Source organism: Chiloscyllium punctatum, chromosome 38 (genome assembly GCF_047496795.1).
Source record: "Chiloscyllium punctatum isolate Juve2018m chromosome 38, sChiPun1.3, whole genome shotgun sequence".
Lineage (NCBI taxonomy): Eukaryota > Metazoa > Chordata > Chondrichthyes > Orectolobiformes > Hemiscylliidae > Chiloscyllium > Chiloscyllium punctatum.
This window is the reverse complement of record NC_092776.1, coordinates 22,591,684-22,610,898: the sequence shown is the minus strand read 5'-3', so window position 1 is coordinate 22,610,898 and position 19,215 is coordinate 22,591,684. Positions and strand designations below refer to the sequence as shown.

Sequence of the window (19,215 nt, the reverse complement as noted above, 5' to 3'; positions counted from 1 at the left end):
AGATTTGACTCTGAATAGCATTCTCAACATGCAGAGCTGCTACAGTGGTCACTGACACTGTTCACTCCTGAATGTACACTAGGATGAGGATGCAACCCTCGTAGTTTTGTCCTTCAAGCCAGAAACGCTGTGCTTACGTCAACAGCTGTAATTCATATCCATATTAACAGACAGATCCATGAATTGATTGAACATGTGCTCTGCAGCATTACCAAGTGTGGAAGTGAAATAGAGGTGCCACCCACAGTATTTTGCACTGAATATACCAGATGCATATGTGGAAAGTGCCAGCTGATTCAAGGTTAACATTGCTGGTATGGGACCTGCCATTCATACAAAGTGGCTTGCCTTCAATAATTAGAACAATCCAAGCTAGAGGGGGGGAGAAAAGGTTGCTTGAAATAAAAGGTTAACAGATTACAGCCTAATCCCTTATAATGAAGTGATAAGTACTTTCATTTCTTTATTATCTTGAAGTGCAGAGTTTGGTTTCTTCAGATGAGTGGTTAGGGTTTTAGAAATTCTCAGACATTCTGTGTAATTGACCACGGTGAGCTATCCATGTCAGTTTTAGTCTGTTGACAACAATGACTGGCTAATCAAATCATCCCTGTTGAACACCTCGTTCACTGCCATCCAGCTAAGTGGGTCTGCACTTCCCTGGATCTTAGTTATTTAATTATAGCTAGAGAATTGTCGTCATTGGCTCCTCTTTCCAGTTGTGCATATTTACTTTAGTAACCCAACGACCCCCTCTTTTATCTCCATCCAGGCTGTTTATGGCATTATTCGAAAGCATGATGGTTTCCACATATTCTTAATTACCACCTGCTGTGATCTCTTTATTGTTATTGAATTATCAAGCTGTTATTATGATCTCATGAGACTTGCTATTTAAAAAAATCCTCTGAACTGAAAGAAATTGGAAGTGGATGGGGAGAGGGTAATGGCAGCAGGCTGAGAATTATGCATCTGAGATTTATGGAACCAGCTGTTTGGTGATGGAGAGGTAAAAGAACCCTTTTGGACATAGTCCTAGGCAAATGACGTGTACTGTGCGGAAAATGTGAAGTTATTCATTTTGGAAAGGAGAGCAAATTAATAGGATATTATTTAAATGGACAAAAACTGTAGAAAGCTGCAACATAGAGGGATTTGAGGTGCTTGTGCATGAAATACAGAAAGGATAGCACATAGCTACAGCAAGTAAAAAGGAAGGCTCATGGTTGTTGGCCCTTATTTCAAGAGGGTTGGAGTATGAGAGTAGGGAAGTATTAACTGCAACTGTACAATGTGCTGGTGAGACCATATCTGGTGTAGTGTGAACAATTTTGGTGTCCTTAAGGAAAGATTCAGTTTTGTTGAAGGTAGCTCAGAGGAGGTTCACAATGATGATCCCTGGTATGGAAGTATTATCTCATTATCTCATGATGTATTCATTTGAATTTAGAAATATGAAAGGTGATCTCATTGAAACATATGGGATTCTTCAGGGGCCCAACAGGGTAAATACTGAGAGGATGTTTCTGTTCATTGGGAGCATGTAGGACCAGAGGGAATAAGTTTTCACAATAAACAAGTGTCAATTTAAGACTGAGGAGGAATTTCTTCTGAGGGTTGAGTCTCGTTGGAACTGCTTGCCACAGTTCTGTGGGGACAGAGGCATTGTGTAAAGTTAAAGCTGAACTAATTATTGATTAGTAAGAAAATCTAAGGGTTATGGTAAAAGTGCAGGAAAGTAAACTGAGGTCAGCCTGAACATGGACGGCAGCAGTAAAGGAGAGCAAACTGGGATAGCAGAATAAATACTGAGTGGGGCCTGGACTAAGATCAGTCTCAGCAGTAATAGTAGCAGCAATAGTGTGAAACAGTGTGAACCTGAGAATGAACAGTGGCAGTGTGGAGCTGAATTTATGGGTAGAGCTTTGGAGGTAATGTCTTGGTTCAATGATACAGGTTTGGCTGTAAACCAGGTTTGTAGATTGAGTGAGTAGTGTCTGGAGCTGCAACTGGATTCACTGTGGACCATCCATGAAGCTGAAAATGTCTTGGATAGCACATGTAGTGAACTGGTCACACCACCAGTAAGGAGAAAGTGAGGAATGCAGATGCTGGAGATCAGAGCTGAAAATGTGTTGCTGGAAAACTCAGCAGGTCAGGCAGCATCCAAAGGGCAGGAGAATCGATGTTTCGGGCATGAGCCCTTCTTCAGGAATGAGGAAAGTGTGCCAAGCAGGCTAAGATAAAAGGTAGGGAGGAGGGACTTGGGGGAGGGGCATTGGAAATGCGATAGGTAGAAGGAGGTTAAGGTGAAGATGAAAGGCCGGAGTGAGAGTGGGGGTGGGGGTGGAGAGGTCAGGAAGAAGATTGCAGGTTAGGCAGGTGGTGCTGAGTTCGAGAGTTGGCACTGAGACAAGGTGGGGGGAGGGGAAATGAGGAAACTGGAGAAATCTGAGTTCATCCCTTGTGTTTGGAGGGTTCCTTGGCGGAAGATGAGGCACTCTTCCTCCAGCCGTCATGTTGCTATGGTCTGGCGAGGGAGGAGTCCAAGAACCTGCGTGTCCTTGGTAGAGTGGGAGGGGGAGTTGAAGTGTTGAGCCACGGGGTGGTTGGGTTGGTTGGTCCAGGTGTCCCAGAGGTATTCTCTGAAACGTTACGCAAGTAGGTGGCCTGTCTCCCCAATATAGAGGAGGCCACATCAGGTGCATCAGATGCAGTAAATGATGTGTGTGGAGTTGCAGGTGAATTTGTGGCGGATATGGAAGGATCCCTTGGGGCCTTGGGGGGAAGTAAGGGGGGGATGTGTGGGCGCAAGTTTTGCATTTCCTGCGGTTGCAGGGGAAGGTGCCAGGAGTGGAGGTTGGGTTTGTGGGGAGTGTGGTCCTGACTAGGGAGTCACGGAGGGAGTGGTCTTTTCGGAACGCTGTTAGGGGAGGGGAGGGAAATATATCCCTGGTGGTGGGGTCCGTTTGGAGGTGGCGGAAATGACAAAGGATGATACGATGTATCTGGAGGTTGGTGGGGTGGTAGGTGAGGACCAGTGGGGTTCTGTCCTGGTGGCGATTGGCGGGGCCCCACTGGTCCCTTTGGGTTTGTCCTAAAGGCCTGCCAGTAACCAGTGGGTGATAGAGGAGCAGGTATGTAGACAGATTGTGGAAAAATGTGAAAACAACATGGTTGGTGTTAATGTAATTTTAATTTCCCCTGTATCAATTGGGACTTGCTTTGTGTCAGGGGCTTTGGAGGAGAATTATTATGTCCAGGATAATTTGTTGAAAGCATACTAAACCTGACATTGGGGAATGAGTCTGCCTAAGTGACCAAAGTTTCAATTGGGGAGCATTTCAGAAATAGTGATCATAATTCTGAGTTTTAAGTTACTGCTTGATAAAGATAAGAGTAATCTTTGGATGAAAGTGCTGAACTGGGTGAAGGCTAGCTATCACAATTAGGTCACAACTAGGGAATGTAGATTGGGTCAACTGTTTGAGGATAAATCCACATTTGGCATGTGGGAATATTTTAAAAGCCTCCTGATTGGACTTCAGGACCAGTATGTTCCTGGCAAATGAATGATCAAGATGGCATTATTCAGGAACCTTGGATGATGAGAAATTGAGAATTTGGTCAAAAAGAAAAAGGCATAAGCACGAATTAGGAAACCAAAGACAGACAAAGACCTCAACTACAAAATTAGCAGGAAAAATACTCAAGGAATTTGGAGAGCTATAAAGGGCCATGAAATGCCTTTGGTAAATAGGACAAAAGAAAATCCCAAAGCATTTTATACATTAGAGGGTAACTTGAGAAAGAGAATGTCTACTTAAAGAAGGGAAACTATACATGGAGCCAGAGGAAGTAGGTGATCTCCTGAAAAAATACCTCGCATTGGTATTCACAAAGGAGAAAGACACAGTGAATGAGGAGTCTTGGGAGAGATATTTTGATTTTCTCAGGCATGTCAGTATGGGAAAAAAGGATGGTGTTGGGGTTTATGAAAAGTATTCAACAAGGTTCCGCATGGTAGACTGGTTAGCAAGGTTAAATCACATGGAAGACCGAGAGAACTAGCCTTTGGATACAAGGTAGGAGACAGAGGGTGGTGGTTGAGGCTTGATTTTTAGATTGGAGGCCTGTGATCAGGGTGCCAAATGGATTGGTGCTAGGCCCATTGCTGTTTGTCACTCACTTAAATGATTTGGATGTGAACATCAGAGGGATGGTTCGTAAGTTTGCAGATGACACCAAAACTTGAAATGTCCTGGACAGATAAGAAGGTTACCTCAGAGTAGAGCAGGATCTTGATCAGATGGGTCAGTTGGCTGATTAGTGGCAGATGGAGTTTAATTTGGATAAATGTGAGGTGTTGCATTTTGGAAAGGCAAATCAGGGCAAACTTATGCATTTAATGGTAAGGTCCTGGGGAGTGTTGCTGAACAAAGAGACCTTGGAGTGGAGGTTCACAGTTCCTTGACAGTGGAGTCGCAGGGAGATAGGATAATGAAAGAGGCATTTGGTATGTTTGCCTTGATTGGTCAGTGCCTTAAATATAGGAATTGGGAGGTCATGTTGTGGCTGTACAGGACATTAGTTAAGCCATTTTTGGAATACTACGTTCAATTCTGATCCCTGCTATAGGAAGGATGTTGTGAAACTTGAAAAGGTTTAGAAAAGATTGAAGGATATTGCCAGGGTTGGAGGGTTGAGCTGCAGGGACAGGCTGAATAGGGTCAGGCTACTTTCCCTGGAGCATTGGAGATTGAGTGGTGACCTTATAGGGGATTATAAAATCATGAGGGGGTGTGGATAGGGTGAATAGACAATGTCTTTTCCCCAGGGTAGCAGAGTCAAGAACAAGAGGGCAAAGGTTTAAGGTGAGGGGGGGAAAAATTGAAAAGGGACGTAAGGGGCAACTTTTTCAAGCTGAGATTGGTGCGTACATGGAATGAGCTGGCAGAGGAATTGGTGGAGGCAGGTACAATTACAACAGTTAAAAGGCTATGGATGGGTACATAAATAGGAAGGGTTTGAATGGATATGGGCCAAACTCTGGCAGATTGGACTAGATTAGTCGGCATGGATGAGTTGGACTAAAGGGTTTGTTGCTATGCTGTACATCTCTGACTCTGTAACCTAATGGTATGCATCCGAGAATGCTGAGGAGGTTAGGGGAAGAAATTACTTGGAACTTGTGCGAAATTTTTGCATCCTCTTTAGGCACAGTTGGGGTCCCAGAAGACTGGAGAATAGCCAACATTGTTTCTTTGTTTTAGGTGACCACCAGGGATAATTCAGGAAATTATAAGCCAGTGCACCTTACTATGGTAGAGAATTTATTGGTGAAGGTTCTTAGGGTTAGATGTACTCATATTAAGGAATATAGACTGTTTAGCAATAGGCAGCATGGCTTTGTATGGGAAAGGTTGTGTCTTACACTTGGTTGACACTTCACCAAGAAACCTAAAGATGATTGAATAGGTCAGGGAGGTAGATATTGTACACTGTATATGGACTTTAGCGAGGCTTTTGAGACCACAAGGTCGGCTGATACAGAAGTTGAAGCCACATGACACATGGAATCCACTGGGAAGGTGGATACAGAACTGGCTTAGTCATGGAAGACAGTCACATTGGGAGGGTGTTTTTCTGACTGAGATTTGAGACCAGTCGTGTTCTGTGGGGGATTTGGTACTGGGGCCTCTGTTACTTGTTTGTAACATATATATACACACCTTTTTTGTTTCTAAAATGATTTGGAAGAGAATTTAGGTCGTCTGTTTAGTAGGTTTGTGGACAGCACAAAGATTGGGGGAAACTGTCAATGGTGAAGAGGATTGCCAGAGGATACAGCAGAATATAGATAGACTAGAGAATTAGCAGATGAAGTTTAATCCAGCTAAATATGAGGTGATGCATTTTGGAACGTCTAATGCAGGAGAGAAGTATACAATCAACGGCAGAACCCCAGTAGCTTCAACATAGGAGGATCTTGACGTGAAAGTCCATAATTTCTTGACTGTGGCAACACAAGTAGATAAGGCATATGGTATGCTTGCCTTCGTTGTTCGGGGCCTAGAGTGAAAAAAAATTGGCAAGTCACGTTGCAGCTGTATAGAATTTTTGTCAGACCACCTTTGGACTTGTGTGCAGATTCTCGTCATCACACTACCAGAAGAATGTGAAAGCTTTGGTGATGGTACAGAAAAGGTTTACGAGGATGTTGTCTGGTTTCGAGGGTATTAGCTATGAAGAGAGATCGGATAAACTTAGTTTGTTTTCATTTGAACGTGAGGGGCAGTTTAACATAGACTAGCCACAAAAAGACATGACCCATTCATCTAAATTTTGTCAATGCATCCTGGTGGCTAGTTTTCTGCCTGTTTGTCCAATGTAGTGTTTGTTACAGGTCTTGCAAGGTATTTTGTAGATGACATTAGTTTTGCTTGCTCGATAACTGTAACAAACACTACATTGGACAAACAAGCAGAAAACTAGCCAGCAGAATACATGAACATCAACTAGCCACAAAAATGACATGACCCACTCTGACAAGTATTTTTACATACAGATGAGGGAGGACACCATTTCGACTGGGACAACACATTTCTCCTTGGACAAGCCAAACCGAGTCATGCGTGAGAATTCCTCGAAGTGTGGCATTGCACCCAGAACTCTATCAACAAGCACATTGCATCTGTATTAGCTATGATGTCCTAGTATCATGTACCTAACCGTGCCCTGAGTTCATCTGCCTTCCCTGTTAGGCCGTTTGCATTGAAATAAGTGCAGTTAAATTTCAGTCCTACCCTGTGCCCTGATTGTTTGATTCGCTGTTTTTCCCAACTGTACCAGTCTCGGATTGATATCTTTTCTCACTATTTTCCTCGGTCCCACCCCCCCACCTGCCTAGTTTAAATCCTCCTGAGCAGCTCTTGCAAATTTCTCTGCTAGTATGTTAGTCCTCTTCCAATTCAAGTGCAATCTGTCCTTCTGGGGTAGAAGCGATCTGTATCAGAAGAGCTTGCACTGAACCGAAAATATGAACCCTTCTCCCCCGCACCAGCTCATCAGCCACACACTCATCTGCTCTATCCTCCTATTCCTCTCCTCATTAGCTCGTAACACCAGGAGCAATGCAGATATTACTACTCTTGAGGATCTCCTTTTAAACTCTTGTCTAACTTTCTATATTCTCCCTTCAGAATCTCATCCTTTTCCCTTCCTATATCATTAGTTCCAGTGTGTACAATGACCTGCTCTTCGTTCCCTTACCCTTTGAGAACATTCTGCACTGTCTCCGAGACATCCTTGATTTTTGCTGCCTGCTGCAGAAATGTCTGTCTGTGCTTCCGACTAGAGTCCTCTATATCTGTGGCCTGTTTTGATCTTGCTTGCACTCTAGCATGTAAATCTGAAATTATTAAAAAAAAACCTCAGTTATCTCACCAAGGACCTTGCTTAACATTTAGTGTAAGTCACGTGATTTTGATTTTAAAATGTTGTGTTGATCCCCTGCCAAGGATTTTCTGACTCTTTTTTTAAAAAAAAGTCACCTTCACGGAACTGAGAATTAAAAATACGTTTATCTTTACTTTGGAACTGAAGTTTCCAAATATCGTAGAATAAACTTTGAACACAACCTATCCCATAGAAATGATACAGTGCAAAATGGAGCAATTTGGCCCATCATTTTCATGCTGCCCCAAATGCATCCTTTCTAATCTCATATTTGTGCACAAAGCCCTGAAACTTACAGCACTTAAGATGCAGATCCAGGTACATTTTAAGAGTTTAGGGTCTCTCTCTTCACTCAGGCAGTGAATTCCAGGCACCCACCACCGTTTGCGTAAAAGGTTTTCCTTTTGCCACTTTGCTTGAATGTATGACGCCTGGTTTTTGAGCTTTCTGCCAAGGGAAATAAATTTCTCCTGTCTATGCTACCTCTTGATTTTGTATACCTCAATTGTGTCACCCCCTAGCACCTCTGTTCCAAGGAAAATACCCCAAACTGTGCCAATCTCTCCTCATGGCTATAATTCTCCAGTTCAGGCAACATTTTAGTAAATTATCTCTTCACTCTCTGCAGAGTGATTGTGTCCTTCCTCTCATGTGGTGACCAGAAGTGCGTACAGCACTCTAGTTGTGGCATCACCAGTGCCTTGTACAGTTTCACCATTATATCCCTACTTCTGTATTTTATATCTCTGCCAATAAACAAGAGCATTTCATATGCCTTCTTTGCAACCTTATGTAAGTGTCATGTTACTTTAGGAACCACCAAGGTCTCTTATTTCATCTACTCCTCTCAATATATTCTTTATTGTATATTCCCTTTTATTGTTTGGCCTCCCTAAATGCATTACCTCATACTTAGGGTTGAACTCCATCTGTCAATTGTTATGGACCAGACCAAACTCCCTCAAAATATATCAACATTTTATTTTTTTAAAGGCTGTGTAAGCTGTTGTGTTCCAGAAGTGTTTCAATTAATCCATTGCTAGACTTTAAGCTAAACACACTTTATTCTTACTCTAAAGTTCAAAGACAAACAAAATAGGATAGGCATACACTTAACTATTGAAATACTTAAAATAATGTTTTATTTAACAATTAATTTTCAATTGTTCCAGTATAGCAATATCCCATAAACATAATTTGCAAAGGCAAATTCAGTGAAACAGATTTCCCTCACTTGCTGTCTCCTGTCCAGTCCAGGAGAAAGGAACCTTGGAAGAAACAAACTAGCAGCAGAAAGGGAGACCGAAATCCATCAGTTTCAACAACCAACTCTAAATCCCAACTGAAAGCAAAATTAAAACCCTGGGCCTGTGTGACCTTGATTCCACCCACTCACTGTTCATTTGTCTAGTTAAAAGAAAACACTTAGGGAGCTCCAAGCTGTTTCCCCACCGCTTCTGAAGCACACATTCTGCCACCCATATGGCAATACTTCTCTGCACGAGGAACAGCACAGACCAAATCTCTCATAAAGACACAATTCTGTTGCTCTTTTCTCCCCATTCCATTAACCCATGTATACCATTTGAGCTTACAGCTATCCTCTACATGCCAATTCTTGTGTCTTCTGCCAATTTTCCAATTCTGCCCACCCCAGCAATGGTCAAGTACAAATCATTAATGTATAAAACAAACCTCAGGGGTCCTAGCACCAGACTGTGTGAAAGACCACTTGTGAAAGCTATCCATTTGCATCTGCACCCATTGATCATTATCTTTTTGTTTTCTGTTAATTAGCTAACTTTGGATCCAATTTGACATATCACCCCGTAACAATGGTCCTTTTCTTTTTTGACCCGTCTGATGTATGGAACTTTGTTAAATGCCTTACTAAGGTCTATGTGGACAACATCCACTCCTCTACCCTCAAACCTCTATATCACCACCTCAAAAAACTCAATCACATTTGTAAGGCATGACCTTGCCTTAACAAAGCCATGCTGATGATTTCAGGCTAGTCTGTGCCTTTATAAGTAACAGTTTACCCAGTTTCTCAGGATTGGTTCTAATAATTAGCCTACTGCTGAAGTAACACTAATTGACCTATAATTGTTTGGTATTTACTTTGTACCCTTTATAAAGGGAACCACATTTGCATTCCTCTAGTCCTCCGACACCCCACCTAATGAAGGTTGGAAAATAATCTTCAGAGCATTTGCAGTTTCCTCCCTGACTTCCTTCAGCATCCTCAGGAACAATCCATCCAGCCCTGGAGACTTGTTCACTTTCAAGGGTTTCACCTCCTCTAACATTGTCCCTCATTATGATTATTTTGTTTGTTATTTCACACTGCTCTTAGATTATGTATCCACTTCATCCCTTTCCTTTGTGAACACAGTGACAAGTATTCATTTAAAATTCTTTCCCTATCTTCTGAATCTTCACACAATTTCCTTAGAATGGAACCATAGAATCCATACAGCATGGAAGCAGGCCATTCAACCCATTAAGGCTACACCGCCCCTCCAAAGAGCATCTCTCACAGACCTCTCCTCCCACCACCCCCCCCCCCCCCCCAAAAAAAAATTCCCTGTAACCCTGCAATTCCACAGCTAATCCACGTAGACTGCACAACCCTGTACACTATGGGCAATTTGGTATGGCCAGTCCACCCAACCTGCACATCTTTGGGCTGTGGGAGAAAACCGGAGTACCGGTTGAGAGAATGTGCAAAGTCCACTAACTCAGTCACCCAAGGCTGGAATCAAACCCAGGTCCCTGGTCTGAGAGTCAGCAGTGCTAACCATTGACTCACCATGCTGCCTTTCTTCATTTTTGATAGGTCACACTTTTCTGATAGCTACCCCATTGCTCTTTACACTCTTTACAACTTTTTTTTCATGCTCTCAATTTGATTTTTTTTGTTTACTTGATCACTATACCTTCTAAACTCTTCTAGGCTACCTGCAGTTTTGAGGTTTTTGAAACCATTATAAACTCTCTTTCTGTTCAATCTTTCCCTGTATTTTTCTAGACAACTATGGGGGTCTAGATTTGACAGTACTACTTATTTTTGGAGGTGAACTGTCTGCTTTGTGCCTCAAAGGTTTTGCTTTTTAGAGCCTCCCACTGGTTTGCCACTTTATCCTTTAGTAGTCATGTCCACCTCAGCCAATCACTGCTCAGTTTTTAAAAATGTCTTCCCCCAGTTAAAACCTTTATCTTGCTAATTTTTTTTCATGCTCTCAATTTGATTTTTTTTGTTTACTTGATCACTATACCTTCTAAACTCTTGGACTTGTCCTTTTTCCATAATAATTCTAAATCCAGTCGAATTGTGGTCACTATCCCCGATATGGTTGCCCATTGTCGGGTCGAGTTGCTCATCTTAATTTCCGAAAACTAAATCCAAAATTGTGTCTCTTGTTGGATGCATCACACTGTTTTTTCAAAAATAAAATTCCTGGATCCAGTACATTAACTTTTCACCCCAGTGCCCCTTTATTGCTTGAAACTCAATTGAAATTGAATAGTTAAAATCACCTACTATTATTGCCCTCTCATTCCCATAGGCAAAATCTACAAATGTTCTTCTATCTCTTTCCCATTATTTGGGGCTCTGTAGTATAGTAGCGTGACTGTCCCTCTTATTCATTAGCTTGACCCATAAAGTTTCATGTGTTAACCGATTGAGTGTGTCATTCCTTCTCACAACTGTCATTAGTTCTTTAACTAGTACTGCTAATCACCTCCCTTTTCGTCATCCACTCTATCCTGCCTGAGAACTCTATTTGGGGATGTAGAGCTGCTATCTCTGCCCCTCCTTTAGCCAGATTTCTATTATAGCAATAACAGCATGCTGCCATTCTTGTAATGCTAGCTGGACACTTTTAAATTCATTTCTTTTGTCTCTCCAAGTCTCTGACTGCATCATTAATGTTCCACCTCCTGTTTCCTAATCTGAATCTGATCCATCTAAGCCTACCTTTTGGTTTCCATCCCCTTGTCACACTAGTTTAAAACCTCATCAGCACTAGCAAAGGCCATGAGAATATTTGTTCTGTCTCTGCCCAGGTACAACCTGTCAGGCTTGCACAGGTTCCACCTTCCCCAAAAACAGTACCAGTGCCTTGAGAATCCAAACCTCTCCTTGGTACACAGTTTCTTCAGCCATGCATTCATCTAATCTATCCTCATGTGTAAGTGAAAGCAGGAACATGACACTGGGAGTAATCCTGAGATTAGTACATTTTAAGGTCCTGCATTTTAATTTATCTCTGTTTATTCAGCTTTCAGGTCTTCAGTCTTGCTTACCTATGTCATTGATACTTATGTAGCATGCCCAGTGGATGTTCATTCTCCCACTCCAGAATGTCCTGCAGCTACTCCATGACAATCTTGACCCTGGCACCAGGAAGTTAATATACCATCCTGGATTCATGTCTGCAGTCACAGAAGCATCTGTTTGTACACTTTACTTTTGAATCCCTTATCACTATAACCCTACTGTTCATTTCCTCCCCTTCAGCACAGTAGAGGCATCTGTGGTGCATGACTTGGTTGATGTTGCTTTCCCTTGAGAGTCTATACCCAACCTGACAGTACCCAAAGTAGTAATTTGTTTGTGTGAGAGAGAGAGATGACCATCGGGGACTCCTGCACTTCTTTCCTGAGCCTTTTATTTAGTCTGATGGTCACCCATTCCCTTTCTGCCTGTGTAATTGTCACCTGCAGTGTGATTGCTTTGCTAAACCTGCTATCCGTGACATTCTCAGCATCATAGATGCTCCAGAGTGAGTTCACCCACGGTTGCAGCTCCATAAAGGCAGTTAGCTAGTAGCTGCAGCTGTGCACACTTTGCACATGTAGTCATCAGGGACACAGCAAGTGCCCCTTATTTCCCACATTGCACAAGAAGAGCACACTACAGGTCTGAGGTTTTCTGTTATGACTTCTCTCTAAGTTAAGCAGGTTAGTCTCTTGAAGAAAATGTAATTAAACAAAGGACCTTCCTCCACTTCAAACCCTTCTCTGAAAATTGTATGTCCCTACCTTTCATTTAAGCTAATATACTTAAAATAATACCTTTTAAAAACTGCAAGACAATACCTGCATGTATCACTTACCAATTGGCTGTTTCCATTGGAACTGCCACTTTCTGAACTGCTGAGACTGAGACTGAGTGCCACACTTAATCAGTTTCAGCTTCACCTACTCTGTATCTCACTTAATTCCCTATTTTCCCCCAACTTCAAAGCACTTTTCTTTAGCCAAACAGCACTGAGGGCCTGAAAAATAATGCTTCTGAATGGAATCAAATCAGCTGTTCCATTAACAGACTTCACCTGAGAGTGACCGAGCTGACTCTTGTTTCAGAAATATGCCTGAAACTATACCCAATCATATGAGAAGGTTTTAGGTACCAGATTCAAGAACTAATTTAAGATTCACCCTGAAATAAAGTTTAATTCCCACTTACCCTTTGCAATTTACCCCTTGAAACTGTTTCCACCCAACTCGAAAGAGTACTCATTTAGCCAAATGACACTGCCCATTCAATGATCTTATCCAAAATATTAGTATGTAGCACATCTTCGTAACAGTTATCAACCTAATGTTTCTACATGCCAGTGAAGTTTTTAATGTATAGTCATGAATTGTAATTCACTTCTGTCTGATATTCTGCTTTGGAAAATAATTTCTATGAGGCGTCTGCCTTTCTTTTCTATTCTATAGTGATGGGATTTGAATAATAACTGTGTATAGGTTAAAAACAATGGCTGCAGATGCTGGAAACCAGATTTTGGATTAGTGGTGCTGGAAGAGCGCAGCAGTTCAGGCAGCAAAATCGACGTTTCGGGCAAAAGCCCTTCATCGGGAATAAAGGCAGAGAGCATGAAGCGTGGAGAGATAAGCTAGAGAAGGATGGGGGTGGGGAGAAAGTAGCATGGAGTACAGTAGGTGAGTGGGGGAGGGGATGAAGGTGATAGGTCAGGGAGGAGAGTGGAGTCATGGTTGAAGAGCTTCAGGGCAGAGGAAATGACCTGGGAGTCCACTCTCCTCCCTGACCTATCACCTTCATCCCCTCCCCCACTCACCTATTGTACTCTATGCTACTTTCTCCCCACCCCGCACCCTCCTCTCGCTTATCTCTCCACGCTTCAGGCTCTCTGCTTTATTCCCGATGAAGGGCTTTTGCCCGAAACGTCAATTTTGCTGCTCCTCGGATGCTGCCTGAACTGCTGTGCTCTTCCAGCACCACTAGTCCAATAACTGTGTATAGGCTAGCTGCACCATCATGTGGACATGAACATCAACAGCAGTATATTTTTTCACATGGCTGTTGGTTTTATTTGCTTTCTGCAAGCATTATTAATTTTTTATTTGACTTGATGAAGCCAGTTGCAAGAAGATACATTGAAATATTTTTTGATGTTAACATCAATTCAGCTGCAAACCTCTCTTACTAATTTATAATGCACGCCACATTCTCCTTCTGCACTATGATTGAAAAAATCATTACATCAACTCATTACGTGAACACGTTGGCTCAGTGGTTAGCACCGCTGCCTCACAGCAGCAGAGTCCCAGGTTCGATTCCAGCCTTGGGTGACTCTGTGGAGTTCTTCCCGTGTCTGTGTGGGTTTCCTCTGGGTGCTCCGGTTTCCTTCCGCAGTCCGAAGATGTGCAGGTCAGGTGAATTGGCCATGCTGAATTGCCCATAGTATTAGGTGCATTAGTCAGGGTGGGTTACTCTTCCGGGGGGGGGGGGGGGGGGGGGTAATCGGTGTGGACTTGTTGGGCCAAAGGGCCTGTTTCCACACTAGGGAATCTAATCTAAACTATTTGCCTCCATCAGGTTCATGCTGGGAGTCTTTGACTGTGCATTTTAAATTGTGCGTTGAAGTGCAAGATGTGTGATGTGAACGTAATTGAAACATCGTGCTGTTAGTGGCAGTGCTGTATTGTTGGATACATATAGGTGTTGAAATGAAATTGAAACCTTTGACTGTTGCTATGAATTTTATAACATAATGTCATTGAAAGAAGAACAGGAAATCGAAGTGTCTTATCCAAAATGTGTCTTCCAAACTTTGATTTTTGACTTATCGTAAATTCATGAAGTATTTTTCATGCCTATATGTCAGGTTTAACTTCTCCAGTATGATGTGAGCTAGCCTCTGAGAATTAGCGGTGACTATTTTGTTCAAGAAAATCCAATATCCAGGAAGATGAAATCCTTTCCTGCATGATCTGCATTTCTCACATTTCAATGCCTAAACAGCTTTCTGTTGAATAATTCAGTGGAATAAACCAAAAACAAGCTGAAGGTGACTATTCTTTGGCTTTCTGCTTCAGTATTTAGTAATATGTGTCTTTAATTAAGAGCAATCAGGATTTAAAGAGACTATTAGCACTCTTGGGCAGTGAACAATGGGGGTGAGAGAAAGCAGTAATGAGAGCAGCAAATGTGAGGACATATGAATAGTTAATTGTTTTCATCATTTTCGTAGGAATCAGCCATCATTGTAAAATTATGTACCATTATTTATAGTTTTAGAAACTTTATTTGAAAATCTGGCATTCTTTGTACGAGGGAAGGTGGTTATGAGGACTAGAAGTCAATTACCTTTGTCTTCAGCAAGGCAATAGCACTTTCCTTGTGGTAGTTTCCAAGGCTCAACCATCTTTAGCCACTTCATCAATGATCATCTCTTCATCACAAGCTTATAAATTGGGGTATTTGCTCATTATTGCATTGTGTACACCTTTAACAGTATACTGACTTTAAATTTCCTGACCAAAGTGCACTGTCTCCATGCACCTGATTGCTTGGTTTTTGGGTACTGCAGAGGATAGACCTTACATGCTGATTGGGAGGAGACCAGAGGAAGAGAAATGTTAAGTCAAGATACTTGCAAAGTCATCATGGGATAGATTTGGAGGGCAAAGCTCAAAGTGAATAATTACACTGTGCATTGATGAACTATCTTCACAGATCTACAGCCAAGTAGGTTTTGAGGCCACATCCCCTCTCCTTTTGTCCATCTTGCAATTGAAGAGGAACTAGTGTAGAAGGAAATAGGAGCAGCAACAGACGTAGGCTTTGGACAAGTATGCAGAGGCACAAGTATCAGATAGCTCGGCCATAACAACCGTGGTTTTTGGTTCAAAACAGAATTTTCTGGCATCATAGCAGCTGTCTTTAACTTTGAAGGCTTTGACCTGCTGAGAGTTTCCTGGAAGATACTACTTTGCCTTGACCTGCTGTGGGCACTAAGGTCTCTGAAAGATGAGAGATTCAGAGATCTCATTACCTTGGCCACTTGCCTGAGCATTTTCTTTTTGTGTTTTCACTTGCATCTCCCTGATCCTTTTGAGATGAATGGGTACCTGGAAAGAAGTCAAGGATGCCTTGGCCACCTCTTGCCTTGCCAGTGATACTGCGCTACAGTGATAAAGTGCGGGTCCCAGTGCATTTTTGAAGTTGCTGTGTGGTCTGCTGGGTATGGCTCTCCAAAACAGCCATCATTCTTTCCACAGAGGCAGCCAAATGTTCACCTGCCAGAAATACTACAGTGGTGCTTGAACACCTTCACCTTTGGCTGTTATCTTCTGATGGTGTCTCACATCTCTGCCAAATGTTTTAGAATAGAAACATGCCATCTACAGGGGGCTGAATAGCAGTCCTCAAAATCAGTGATTTACTTCCCAGAACATGTCTTTGAGTCTACTCTGTAGGTCTATCAAAATGACTGTTTCATTGCTGGTGGAAGGTGCATGTGAACATTTTGTGTATCCTCCGAGTTTTGAGGGGCGTTTTCCTGTGAGGTGTTGGTGCTAGGAGGATGATGTGTTTTGTTGTCTTCTGGTATTTGTTTGCATCTGGATAAAAGAAGAGAAAACTAGTGAACCATAAAAAGTGGATGCTTTTTCACTGTTTCTTGTAGCAGATATATTTCTCCATTTCTGTAGGAGTGGTCCTGGTCCACTTCTACCAGCTTTGAGGGGTGACGATGTGAATATTCAGCACCCTTACAGCAGTGCGGGCTTGTTCCCTCCTGTTGTATGCTCTCTATCCTTCTGACAGAGAAAGATTGATTGATTGTGATTTTATTTTGCGCATATGCAGTTTGAGCATGCATGACCATATTTGGTCCAGAACCTGTCCCAGTAATCAAGCGGCTGTTGGTGAGTCTACAGCTGAGAGAGTTTTGATAGCATGAGGTGGCTCTTAACACTTGAGTGCACATCATCCATGTGATGCTGAGGCTTGTAGGAAAAAGTCCCATGTTATGCAAAAACAGACATTGCTAGAGAAATTCTGCAGCCCTGGTGGCATCTCCGGAGAGAAAGCAGATTTAATGTTTCGAGTCCAGCAATTTACTTGTTTTTGTTTCGAATTTCTAACATCGGCAATTCTTTCAGTTTTTTGTCTTAAATGACGTACCTGTGTTAATCACCTCTCAGACTGAGTGCCCTTATGAGTGTAAATTTGTAGTGAATGGGCAGTGACATGTACCTTTACAGAGCACAGGAGATCATTTAACCTCTTTTTGAACTTTGGGTGAATTATGCTGCCCGTGGACACTGACCAATGCACCTGTCGTGGTCCGATGGGCTAGCCTCTGCTGTCATTGTTTGGAGGATTGCTTGCTTTATTTCCTGGACTGCTTGGACCAGAATCTATAGTGGGACCTTGCTGAAACTTTGGGCCTGTTTTTGTCTGATCTAGAAATTCCAAGGGGGTGGTGGTGACCAATGTATGCCATTAAAATGCTGCAGGTTTGCAGTGAATTGAGGGTAACTAGGAGGTCTATAAACATAGCTCCTTACTTTCAACCATAGTGGGCACCAGAGCTGTTGATCTGTCCCATAAAATGTGCTGTTGAACCTCTGCAAAAATTAACATGCACTAAGCTGAAAATTGCATGACCACAGGAGAAAAACCTGAGTTGCCTTTGAGTACACATTGAGGAGAAAGTGAGGACTGCAGATGCTGGAGATCAGAGCTGAAAATGTGTTGCTAGAAAAGTACAGGTCAGGCAGCATCCAAGGAACAGGAGAATCGACGTTTCGGGCATGAGCCCTTCTTCAGGAATGAGGAAAGTACGTCCAGCAGACTAAGATAAAAGGTAGGGAGGAGGGACTTGGGGGAGGGGCATTGGAAATGTAATAGGTCAAGGTGAGGTGATAGGCCGGAGTGGGGGTGGGGGTGGAGAGGTCAGGAAGGAGATGGCATGTTAGGAAGGCGGTGCTGAGTTTGAGGGATTTGACTGAGACAAGGTGGGGGGGGAGGGGAAATGAGGAAGCTGGAGAAATCTGCATTCATCCCTTGTGGTTGGAGGGTTCCTAGGCGGAAGATGAGGCACTCTTCCTCCAACCGTCGTGTTGCTATGGTCTGGCGATGGAGGAGTCGAAGGACCTGCATGTCCTTGGTAGAGTGGGAGGGGGAGTTGAAGTGTTGAGCCACGGGGTGGTTGGGTTGGTTGGTCCAGGTGTCCCAGAGGTGTTCTCTGAAACGTTCCGCAAGTAGGCGGCCTGTCTCCCCAATATAGAGGAGGCCACATCGGGTGCAGCGGATGCAATAAATGATGTGTGTGGAGGTGCAGGTGAATTTGTGGCGGATATGGAAGGATCCCTTGGGGCCTTGGAGGGAATTAAGGGGGGGATGTGTGGGCGCAAGTTTTGCACTTCTTGCAGTTGCAGGGGAAGGTGCCAGGAGTGTAGGTTGGGTTGGTGGCGGGTGTGGACCTGACGAGGGAGTCACGGAGGGAGTGGTCTTTTCGGAACGCTGATAGGGGATGGGAGGGAAATATATCCTTGGTGGTGGGGTCCGTTTGGAGGTGGTGGAAATGATGACGGATGATATGATGTTTATGGAGGTTGGTGGGGTGGTAGGTGAGGAGCAGTGGAGTTCTGTCCTGGTGGCGATTGGAGGGGCGGGGCTCAAGGGCGGAGGAGCGGGAAGTGGAGGAGATGAGCTGGAGGGCATCGTCGATCACGTCTGGGGGAAATTGCGGTCTTTGAAGAAGGGAGGCCATCTGGGTTGTACGGTATTGGAACTGGTCCTCCTGGGAGCAGATGCGGCGGAGATAAAGGAATTGGAATATGGGATGCCGTTTTTACAGGGGGCAGGGTGGGAGGAGGTGTAGTCTAGGTAGCTGTGGGAGTCGGTCGGTTAATAGTAAATGTCCGTGTTGATTCGGTCGCCCGAGATAGAAATGGAAAGGTCTAGGAAGGGGAGAGAGGAGTCTGAGACGGTCCAGGTGAATTTGAGGTCGGGGTGGAAGGTGTTGGTAAAGTGGATGAACTGTTCAATCTCCTTGTGGGAGCGTGAGGCAGCGCCGATACAGTCATCGATGTAGCGGAGGAAAAGGTGGAGGGTCGTGTCAGTGTAGCACCCCCACTCCGGCCTATCACCCTCACCTTGACCTCCTTCCACCTATCACATTTCCAACGCCCCTCCCCCAAGTCCTTCCTCCCTACCTTTTATCTTAGCCTGCTGGACACACTTTCCTCATTCCTGAAGAAGGGCTCATGCCCGAAACGTCGATTCTCTTGTTCCTTGGATGCTGCCTGACCTGCTGTGTTTTTCCAGCAACACATTTTCAGCTTTGAGTACACATGATGACCACTTCTTGAATTGCAATTATGAGGGGTGTGTGCGTACACCTTTGAAGTTACTTGACATAATGAGATTTGTTAGTAATGGAATTTTGGATTTGGTAAATTTTGACATGGAATTTAAAAGAA

The 19,215-nt window shown here is 43.3% G+C and overlaps 1 protein-coding gene across 3 annotated transcripts in view; it reads left to right on the top strand.

The window, feature by feature from the left end:
• atrnl1b (attractin-like 1b) overlaps window positions 1-19,215 on the top strand; it is a 928,830-nt gene that overhangs the window by 63,090 nt on the left and 846,525 nt on the right. The window lies entirely within an intron of this gene.